Below are 12325 nucleotides of genomic sequence, written 5' to 3' on the forward strand. Positions count from 1 at the left end.
TGTCATAATCAACCCTATATATTTAATTAGTCTCACTTTGATCACCAGATTAATACTAGATTAATACTTGATCAATACTAATTAAATAATACTATTATTAATATATTAGAACTTATAATATATTAATAATCATAAGTGCCTTATTCTCTCATTTAGTCTATCCAAGTATTGCAATGTCATGCAACCCAAATGGACCATGCCGGGTCGGGTCAAGTACATACCAAATAAAGTTATGGACTTAGACACTATATCCAACAGTCTCCCACTTGGATAAGTCTAATAACTATATTTGCAAATATGACTTCAAAATCCGACTAGCAATCGTAGCTCTTTCAAAGTCTCTCGGAACTGAGATGATGATGATACGCCATTTAAGATAAGTGATCATATAATCCTCTGTTCTCATGATATCAGCCGGACAAACACATGGAACATGGTCTTACTTATTGTCCAGCATTTGTTTCTCGATCTCTGATTTGTTTCGACATAGAACTAAATTGAACACATCAATTAGGTTCTGACCGGGCCCGGTACATAGGTCAAAACCAAATCATCGAGGGGCCCAGATATCGCTTCTATTTCTAGAAGGAACAGATAAACTTCGACTGATATGCTTGTACTAACTACTTGTTGAATTATTCACAAAGGCACGTTTTATAACATCGAGTTACCAATGCGTTTTCGTGCAATCAATGAATAACCAACTCATAGTCAACAACTCATATCTCTAGGTTTGAAGATTTATATGATATTACCGTCTCACGATCACTCGAGATAAATTCCATGAAGTGATGCAAGTGAGCATGGGTTGGATCCAATACTCAGCCCTTATGAGTACTCATGAATGTTGTAGCAACCATTGCATTGTCCAAAGCACTTTTAGACAAATCATACAAGCCAAATTCATGACAGTCTTAAATCAATACTTACTTCCAAAGTTTGACTGACTGTGGATGGTTTGAATAATAACATAATTATTCTGGAAGTAAAAACATGCAAAATTGAAACATAGTAAACAATCAACACAAGATAGTAATACCTTACTCATAAATAAATAACAACTTTTATTTATCATCAAATGTCAATTACATTTTACAAGTTTCAGGAATCTAATTATTGAAACTAATATCATCCTTCAACCCAATGCGCCTCGCATGTTGTAAATGCTTAACCCTGCTCAGTCCCTTCGTGAGGGGATCTGCCGGGTTCTCATCTGATGATACCCTCTTAGCCACGAGGAGTCCTTCTTCTATTCGATGTCTGATGAAATGGTATTTTCTGTCAATGTGCCTAGATCTCCCGTGATCTCTTGGTTCCTTAGCCAAAGCAACCGCACTTTCGCTGTCACAGAAAATTTCCATTGGCTCCTTTATAGCTGGTACAACTCCAAGGTCTCCGATGAAGTTCTTTAGCCATATTGCCTCCTTAGCTGCTTCACTTGCTGCTATGTACTCTGATTCACAAGTAGAATCAGCTACTGTCTCCTGCTTGGAACTTTTCCAAGTAATTGCCCCTCCATTTAGGATAAAGACCCAGCCTGACTGAGAGCGGAAATTATCCCTATCAGTCTGGAAGCTAGCATCGCTATATCCTTCCACTCTCAAGTCATCACTGCCTCCGAGGGTAAGGACCCAATCTTTAGTCCTCCACAGATACTTGAGAATGTTCTTTACCGCTATCCAGTGTGCCTTGCCAGGGTTCCCTTGATATCTACTGACCATGCTCAAAGCAAAAGCCACATCAGGGCGAGTACAAGTCATAGCATACATGCTCGAGCCCACAGCGGAAGCATATGGTATATGACTCATTTCAGCTATCTCAGCCTCTGTACTCGGACTTTGAGTTTTACTCAGCTTGGCATTACTCTGGATTGGTAATTCTCCTTTCTTGGAATCTTGCATACTGAACCTCTTCAGCACCTTATCCAAGTAAGTACTTTGACTAAGTCCAATTAGTCTCTTACTCCTATCTCTCAATATCCTTATCCCTAGGATATAGGCAGCTTCCCCAAGGTCCTTCATAGCGAAACACTTCCCAAGCCAGGACTTAACCTCCTGCAAGGTTGGGACGTCGTTTCCTATGAGAAGTATGTCATCCACATACAACACCAAGAAGCTAACTATGCTCCCACTAGCCCTGACATACACACAAGACTCATCCTCACTCCTAGAAAAGCCAAACTCTTTGACTTTCTCATCAAAGCAAATATTCCATCTGCGAGATGCTTGTTTCAATCCATAAATGGATTTATCAAGCTTACACACTCTATTAGGGTATCTTGTATCGACAAAACCCTCTGGTTGAGACATGTAAACATCCTCAGCCAACTTTCCATTAAGGAAAGCGGTTTTGACATCCATTTGCCATATTTCATAATCATGAAATGTAGCTATGGCTAATAATACTCTAATAGACTTAATCTTAGCTACTGGTGAGAAGGTCTCATCATAGTCAACTCCCGGAGTTTGAGTAAAGCCCTTCGCAACCAGTCGCGCTTTGTAAGTATGTACCTTCCCATCCATGTCGGTCTTCTTCTTGAAGATCCATTTGCACCCAACTGTCTTACGACCTGGTACATTGTCAACCAAGTTCCAAACTTGATTGTCATACATGGACTGAATCTCGCTGTCCATAGCCTCCTTCCATTTAGCAGACTCAGGGCCTGCCATGGCTTCCCTGTAGTTATTAGGTTCATCCAAATCTATTAGTGTACTATCACTAATAAATGTATCACCTTCAGTGGTGATGTGATAACCATAATAAAAATCAGGTGTGTTCCTCACCCTAGTGGAACGTCTTGGAGGTACAGACTCATCTATCGGATCAATAGGAGTGTCCTCCTCAGGTTGGTCGATAGCATTTGAGGTTCCTTCACCACTTGACTCTTGAAGCTCTTCAAGGTCAATTTGCCTCCCACTGTCCCCTTGGCTTATGAATTCTCTCTCTCGAAAGACTCCTCTTCTTGCTACAAAGACCACATTATCACTGGGTCTGTAGAAGAGGTAACCAAAGGATCTCTGTGGGTAGCCGATGAAAATACACCTCTCACTTCGAGGTTCAAGCTTATCATGAGTCTCACGCCTCACGAAAGCTTCGCAACCCCAAATCTTGATGTGGTCCAAACTGGGAACTTTCCCAGTCCACATCTCGTGAGGTGTTTTGGCAACCTTTTTAGTAGGGACTAGATTAAGGATATGGGCGGCAGTCTCTAAGGCAAACCCCCAGAAAGAGATTGGTAACGAAGCTCGACTCATCATGGAACGAACCATATCCAACAAGGTTCGATTGCGCCTCTCAGCTACACCATTCAACTGTGGTGTTCTGGGAGGTGTCAATTGTGAGACAATCCCACATTCCTTAAGATAGTCAAGGAACTCAATGCTAAGATACTCTCCTCCCCGATCGGATCGGAGCATCTTGATGTTCCTGCCCAATTGATTCTCCACTTCCTGCTTAAACTCTTTGAACTTTTCAAAGGTTTCTGACTTATGCTTGATTAAGTAAATATATCCATATCTACTGTAATCATCAGTAAAAGTCACATAATAGCGATTAGCATCCCTTGTAGCAACTCTGAAGGGCCCACACACATCCGTGTGTACAAGGTCCAACAAACCTTCACCCCTATCACAAGTACCTGTGAAGGGTGACTTTGTCATTTTTCCAAGCAAACAAGACTCGCAACTATCATCTGACTTGAGGTCAAATGATTCCAAGACTCCAGCCTTTTGGAGTTGGCCTATGCGCTTCTTGTTAACATGTCCAAGACGACAATGCCACAAGGATGCTTTATCCAAGCTATCTGAAGAATCAATATACAACACATTATTTCCTAGATTGTCTACAACATTCACAGCTTCATATACACCATCATAAGGTAATGCTTTAAAGTAAAATACATCATTGTAATAAACATTAATAGCACCATTTTTATTATCAAATGAAAATGAAAAACCTTGTTTGTACAAGCCATGAAAAGAAATAATATTTCTCGCCATTTCGGGCGAGTAACAACACTTATTCAAATCTAACATTAACCTATTATTAAGCAATAAAGAATAAACTCCTATCTTGGTAACAGGTGATGCTTTCCTGTTGCCCATGACTAAGTTTATCTTCCCGTGCTCCACTTGCTCACTTCTTCTTAGTGCCTGCAAATCAGTACAAATGTGAATACCACAACCTGTATCAAGCACCCAAGAATTAGCATTAGATGAGTTATTAGACAATATTGTGTAAATACCTGCATGGGTGGGTTTAACCTTCCCATCCTTTACATCTTGCAGATATTTAGGGCAGCTTCGCTTGAAGTGTCCCTTATCCTGGCAATAGAAGCACTGTGCTTCCTTTGGGTTTGAAGAAGGAGTAATGGGACCTTTCTTTGTCCCACTTGAAGAGGAACCATCAAGAGTCTTACCCTTGGTACCCTTCGAAGGGCTTTTCCTCTTCTTACCCTTTCCCTGCCCAATAGCCAGAACAGGGGCTGTTGAAGGAGTAGAAGTAGCAACCGCTTTACCCTTAAGGCTGTCAACATTCAGCTGTCCTTAAGAGTCCTTGAAGTTTGCTAAGTGTGACTTCCTCCTTGTTCATATGATAAGTCATACGAAACTAATCATAACTTGGAGGTAAGGAATGAAGAATGATGTCACATTTCCTCAGGAAAGTCAACATTTAGCTTCAGCAACCGGTCAACGAACCTTTGCATCTTCTGCAAGTGACCGGTGATGGGTTCACCATCCTTCATCCTTGCGGTTATCATGGAGGAGATGATTTCATACCTCTCCTGAGGCGCGCTCTGATGGTACCTTTCCATCAGATCCAGGTGCATCTCATAGGGGTAGAAATCTTCATAGGATTTTTGAAGTTCAGGAGCCATGGTGGCCATCATGATGCATGCTACTTTAGTAGCATCCTTTTCATGTGCAACAAACTCCGCAAACTCTTCAGGAGTAGCAGTGGCTTCACTCACAACCTTAAGCTCCCTATCGGGGACATATTCTTTGTCCTCATAGCGGGTAATCATTCTGATGTTTCTGATCCACTCATTGAAATTGGATCCATCAAAGATGACCTTACCACACAAGTTCATAAGGGAAAAGGAGCCTATTGGGTTTGAGCCAGAAACATTGTTGGAAGATATCTGAAAGGAAAGAAAGACAAGTTTCATTAGATTAGTAATCCTTAATAATTCACCCAAATGAAATATTAAGGCTAGGATCCAACAAACTATTTATAGTTGGAAGAGGGATGCCGTAATCCATACTATAAAATATTTGAAGGTAGGTAAATGACGATTTACCAATTTCCACCATAAGAACGAAATATTTTATTATTAGGTTTTATTGGTTTTGAAACTCCGAGATCTTTTGAGATACATTGAACTTTTCAATGGCATGTTTGAATCTCGATTGTGCCCTCTCAAGTTTGTGACTGGGATGCCGAGGATCACAAACAAGGTGTGAATAACCATACAAATTGACTTGGTACCCTCAACAATATTACCTAATCGATGTGCCGGTTAACCACACACGCTCCACCGATCTATAATAAATTCAAGTTACCATTTGCGACTCTTACTAGTCCATGTTAGTGTGCCGGTTAACCACACACGCTCCACTAACGACTTGGTAAGGTACAAAGTGTAATTTTATGGGCTAGCACCAATTTCACATTTTCCTAAAGTAACTAAGATTGGGAATTTATAATGTATAGTTACTTTATAATTCATTATACTTTTAACGAGTATTTAAAGTCGTATCCTACCCGTTCGGCTAACGACCCTCCACCGATCAAGGAAGCGGTGGGTGAGAGTGGACACCCATTAAGTCACCATTTTATAGGCAACAACCTTATACTCCCCTTATAGACCGGCTTCGTGAATGAGGCCTACTAACGGTAAGAATGACATATTCTTATACATATCTATATAATAAAATTATAATAATAGTATAAGTGTTGATTTTTAAACTTTTTAAAAATCTAAGGTTTAATTTGGAATTAAAGTATTAAAGTGTAAGACTTTTCAAATTCCAAAACTTGAGGGAAAGATTTGAAACTATTCCAAGTCTCTTCAATTTGTAACTTATGAGTTTTAATGGTTCATAAAAATGAAGACTCTTCATTTTATGAAACCTCTTTAGTTCTTTAATCACAATTTAAAGAAGTGACTTTTGGTTATCCATAACTTGAGGACAAGTTATGGACACCATCATTGCCATTAAGATCATGAATTAAACACACATGGAGGTTACACATAATTCCTATGATCTTCTAAACTCATATGAACACAAATTCATGTCAAGCAATTTCAAGAAAATCATATAAACATATACAATACTTGAAAATTGATAAAAGTCATGTAAAATGGGTTAACATAATCATTATCATTTTGAAAAACAGATTTTACAAGTCCAAAACAGATTGGGATAATGATCTTAATCCATTTCCAGCAACAAAACTCGAAAAAACTGCCCAGCACGCTCCTACTCGCCGAGTGCATTATTCTACTTGTCGAGTAGGATGAATTTGTTCATGGACTCGGCGAGTCCTCCCCATGGACTCGGCGAGTCCAGTCGTCAGAGTGCAGAATTTTCGATTTTTAAGCAGTTTTGCATCATGTATACAGAAAACAAAACCAATCTCTGATACCACTGATGGGTTTTTGAGCATTCTAACACTTCCTAAGTGTACATGCAACCCTAATAACCTTGAATCTATGTTTTCTCTATATACATGCAAATTTCTTTTTCAAGGTTATTTCCTAACTAGCATGGCATGGGGATTACATAGAACATAAAACTAGTAGAAATACATACCTTGTTGTTGCTTGGATTCCTTCAAGACTTTGTGAGCCTAGCACCCCAAATGTTGTGCCTCAAATGCTTCACACAACACCACAAGACTTGGAATAACTTGAGAGAATACTTCTAGCACTCAAAATTGGTTATGCCCTCTCTAGTAACACTAGGTCACAATTTTGCTAGCCATAGGGTTCCTTTTATAGTGTTGTCACAATTAGGGTTTACACATGAATGCCCTTAATTGTCATGACTCTTGATTTCTCATGACCCATGGGTTTGTAACTCCCATAGACTATCCATGGAGCTCCATATGGTTATAACCAAACCCATAAACCATGGATCATTAATCCACCATAAAAGAATTGATGATTGTCATAATCAACCCTATATATTTAATTAGTCTCACTTTGATCACTAGATTAATACTAGATTAATACTTGATCAATACTGATTAAATAATACTATTATTAATATATTAGAACTTATAATATATTAATAATCATAAGTGCCTTATTCTCTCATTTAGTCTATCCAAGTATTGCAATGCCATGCAACCCAAATGGACCATGCCGGGTCGGGTCAAGTACATACCAAATAAAGTTATGGACTTAGACACTATATCCAACAGATTTTATGGTCATTTTTAGTTTCTTCTTGAGTCATTCTTGGTTTTGAGCATGCTTTGAAGCTAAGACTTCGGATCTGGACACTACTAGGCCCCTTAGGCCTAAAGACTCAAGCTTTATCAAGCTTTGGCCAACTTCCATGCCTTAAACCCCTTTGTTAAGCCTTGTCTTATGAAGTTAGCCCCTTAATTCCATGCATGGACGTAAAGCTTGCAGCTTTACGTAGTATCTCAGCCCTAGAAGACTAGATCTACAGTTTGGAGCATTGGTTTCGTTTAAAAGTGTCTGAATGAGAAAAAGGGTTGAAGGAACTCAATAAGTTGCTTAGCCAACTCGACTAGTTGGTTAGGGTTTTCCCGTTTCTGGATTCTGGGTGAACTCGGCGAGTTGGTGAGATAAATCGACGAGTTGTTAGGGTTTTCCTCGATCTTTTTGGACAATGCATTGACTCGACGAGTTGTTTTGGCAACTCGATGAGTTGACTCGAGTTTTCACAGGTTCTCAGAGTTCTGAAGGAACTCGACGAGTCAGTAGCTGCACTAGACGAGTTTGGTCAACATGGACTGTTAACCTTTACTGATGACTTTTACTATGACCATGGTTGACCAAGTTTGACTTATGGGGGTATTTTGGTAATTTGGGATTTTGATGGAAAATAGTCACATGGTGATTATAGGCGGTTGAGTTCAGAGCTTTGATTGAGAGTTACATATTGTCGCTACAACACTACTTGTGAGGTGAGTTCTTCTCACTATATCAACAGGGTCTAAGACACCAAGGCCGACCGTTTATGGTTTGTGTCCTGGTTATAGGATGATGTTATGTTAGTGATCTGTTAGATCTATATCCTGGTTATAGGATGATGTTATGTTAGTGATCTATTAGATCTATATCCTGGTTATAAGATGATGCTATGTTAGTGATCTGTTAGATTGGTATCCTGGTATATAGGATGATGTTATGATTAGTGATATGTTTGATCTGTATGACTATCTGTACATGCTAGCTAGCGTATGATATTTATGTGTTAATTGTGTTATTGGGGGTGGGTTGAGGCGGTCCTGCTTTGTGCTCTAGGCCAACATACCCAGGGCGACCCAGATAGACTACAGACCTGGTAGGGCGTACTAGTCACGCCGAAGGGTCGGAGAACGGTACAGAAAGGCTGAAGGCCCAGAAGGGCAGACCAAACATGCTCAAGGTTCTGAGAGTGGGCCAGATATACTGAAGGCCTGGTGAGGGCGGTCTTGTCATACTGAAGACTCAGAGAGTGGACCAGGTAGACTGAAAGCCAGGTGAGGGCGGACCAGTCGTACCGTAGACTCTATATATGCATGTTGTTTGCTATGATATGGTTTTTATTATGGTTTGTATAGGGTTGGTATTTGTCACACCCTATTAAAGCGAAAACACGAAGGGTGACATGCTAAGGTCTCATAACATAAGGTAAATAGGATTACCAACCATAATCATTGAGCATATTTATGTTTACATCATATTCGAAACAATATTACATTTTAGTTCCACACTACATAGTCTAGTACATAACAAGAGAAATAAACATAAATCATTATGACGTCTTAAATCGGATCACTGACCGTTTCCTGAAAAGCATGCAAAAATGAGGGTCAACTATAAAATAGTTGGTTAGTTCACAAGTTTATAAAAGTACATCATTTCAGTAAGAAAATATAGAATTGTTCAACAAAAGCTCCAACTCAAAATGAGTGTTGAATGCCAAAGCACTCCGTTCACAACCAAGTCTAACGACCTTTCTTTCCCCATTCCATCATGTCCATGGTTCCCATGATGTCAGTTCACGGAAATATGCACTCACGGTTGTGGGTGAGTTGGGGATGTCTACCCCAAATAGCATTATCCATAAGACCGTCGGCTCGAAATACGAGTTAATAGGTTGTAGTTCGGTTCTCGGGGACTTAACATACAAGAGTATCGTTCCAAGTTCATGAAGTTCATTGCACAAGTTCATAATATAAAGTTCATAAAAGAGTATCGTTCCAAGTTCATTAAGTTCATAAAACAAGGCTCAGGAAGCTCACAAAATAGATTTTAGCAAGTTCATAAAACAAAGTTCCACAAGTTCATAAAATAGTACGGATAGCTCATAAAACAGTAGCATGCTTTCCACCCCAAAACATGAAAATAGTAAAAAGGGGGCTGTGAATACTCACTAGGGAGAGTTTGCGGTTCGAGCTTCGCGGTTCGGTGTTGTAGAGATCGATTTCTACTAGTGCCCTACGGAAAAAATAGTTTCTAGTGAGATACAATTCACTAAGTCATTATCTAAGAACTACCTATCCTACTAGTGGTGTCATAAATGCCTAAAGTTTGTTCGGTTCATTATTGGTAATACTGAATTCACGGTGCCTTGTGTTCAAAAATCCATAAAGGCATTAAAATGAACTTCAAAAATTGTAAAAATTTATATTATAGTTCTAACAGAGAGTATAAGTGTCTAGGAATTTTATAGAGAATTTTGAAGGTAATTTCTTATTTATTTGTAATTTAAGTCTAAATAATAGGAAAATTTCATAATAAATGGCAAAAAGTTGCAAAAATTGCTAAAACAATTTCTACAGGTTCTCATAATGTTCCCAAACCTGGGAAAAATATTAGTTTTTGCTCATGAGTAATAAGACTCAGTTTTGTAAATTCACGCGCTAATTAAAAGAAAAATCTGAATAAAATAACGAACAGTGACCAAATTGTATGAAACTTCAGGTTCTATCCTTAATCCTCAAAAAACAAATTCCAAAAATTTTCGGATTTTGATCTCATTTTTATGTATTTATTTTGAAATTTTGGCCATTAAATCCTTATTTGTGTAGAAAAATAAGGAGTTTGTTCTAGAACTTGGGGTTTCACAAAACATCTACTCATAAGATGGGGTTTCATAAAACAAAATTGGTTTAAAATTAATTCGGAGCTAAATGGGGGTATCCAACCCCAATAATTTTAGAAATGTAGCACTAACTAGTGCATGAGTTCCAAATGTAGCTGGAAGTTCAACAATTTTTGTAGAAACTTCTATAATGTTTTTGTTCATGAACTTTTAGGTCTTCTGAGAAAAATGTGTTAAGTTACTAAAATAATTTTCTTCAGATTTATTGTGGGGTTTAAGGGCCTTGATCATGTAATGCAAAACTAGTGATCACAGAAAAAGTGTTGTTTGCACAACTGTTTTATAAAAATAGTCAAAAATCATATTTTTAATGTTTTACAGTAAGGCTAACTGCGTTCGAAATTTAACTCACGGAAATAGTCCTCAGAAAAGGAATATCGTGATTTGGTCAAGAAATGAGTGAGTTATGCCCTTTTAAAGTAGAGTAAACAAATCTGATAGAATGTTGAAGAGTAAAACTCATGAAAACATAGTTCAAACTTCTATTTTACCTAATGATATCCTTTTCTTTTGATTAGATTGAGATAGAAAAACACTATATTAAAAATATTCTATATAAATACTTGTTTCTAACCATTTGATCTTACGTGCAACCAAGCTAGATGAGACTAGACTTTTGAAAAATCGGTTTTTGGTGCTGGATAAGTCTTGCATGTGGTCACCTTTGCTCTTGACTTTGGTTTGATCATGGATAAACACCATTTACAGAACATGAAACATGTTTTTGGTGGTGATCTACAAACATCAAGATCAAACAAAGGTTCTTTGCATGAACATGCCTTAGAAATCAAAAATTTGAAGGAGAAAGTGAGTAGCACTTGCAAAATTTGTTATGGATCTTCAAGAGATGTATGATAAGAACTTACCCTTTGATATGAAGCTTTAAGAACACCCAAATTAAGGCTGAAAATTCGTGGTTCAGGGGCTGATTTTTAGAGAGAGAAAGTGAGGTTTCTAGAGAGAAGGAAGAGAGAAAGTGAGATTCTGTCTCTATGGATAGACCATCTCTCTTTTTGTCTCTTTGGGTCTATACTCCACCAAAATCGTCCACAAAAGTCCACTAATGTGACCTAACTTATGAAAAACGAGATGAAAAAATCTCTCTTAGAGAATATGTTTCTATGATCTGATTTCCTCTCTCTCAAGGCCATGCAAAATCTAACCTCGGGATTTTGCATAAATAAGCAAGATATAATAAGTGAGAGAGAGAGAGAGTGTGTGTGTGTGTGTGTATGTGTGTGTGAGGGTTGTGTATGGCCGAATTTTTAGGGTGAAGAGAGCCATTATAAGGCTCTTTAAGATTGAAATCTTTAATAAGGTATCCTCTTAACCATTTTTGTAAAAATGATCTTTAATTTTTATAAATATTCTATGTATTTTTATAAACTTCCAAGAGTTTATTTCCTGGTTTTTATTCAAGTATTTTTTTTTTTTAGAAATAAGTCATAAACTTGTATTCTCTTTAGGTAAATTATAGAAATGATAACATATGGTTTGATTTTTATAAAATCAAATTTTATATTTCATATAAATGAAACAAAGGTTCACATATGAATGTAGGATTAGACAATCCTTGGATTATATTTTTGGCTCATAATTCAAATTATGATATGTGGATATTATTTTCAACTTTTAATTAAATCAAATTATGATTTAATTCAATTGAGTTTGCTAAGTAATCAAACTATTTAAGCACGTCATATGTTCCGATTAATAAATTAGGGTATTTAACTTACCCTTGAGTCATGATCTATTGAACATGGTTTTGTGTTTAGTTTTGAGATTGAACTTTGGCACTTTACAACCTAGTTAGAGTATTCACATATCAATGTGACTGCTTAGTACAAGCTAAGTTACACTACTTGTTCCGAGGGATCTATTAAATCGCGATCTAGCTCAACTTTATGCATCTAAAGCCAAGTTATGTGCATGAATGAAAATGAAAAGGTTCCAGATGAGTCCTAACTTGAGTTTTG

Source organism: Lactuca virosa, chromosome 1, assembly GCF_052849685.1.
Source record: "Lactuca virosa cultivar CGN04683 chromosome 1, Lactuca_virosa_CGN04683_v6, whole genome shotgun sequence".
In the NCBI taxonomy this organism is placed as follows: domain Eukaryota; kingdom Viridiplantae; phylum Streptophyta; class Magnoliopsida; order Asterales; family Asteraceae; genus Lactuca; species Lactuca virosa.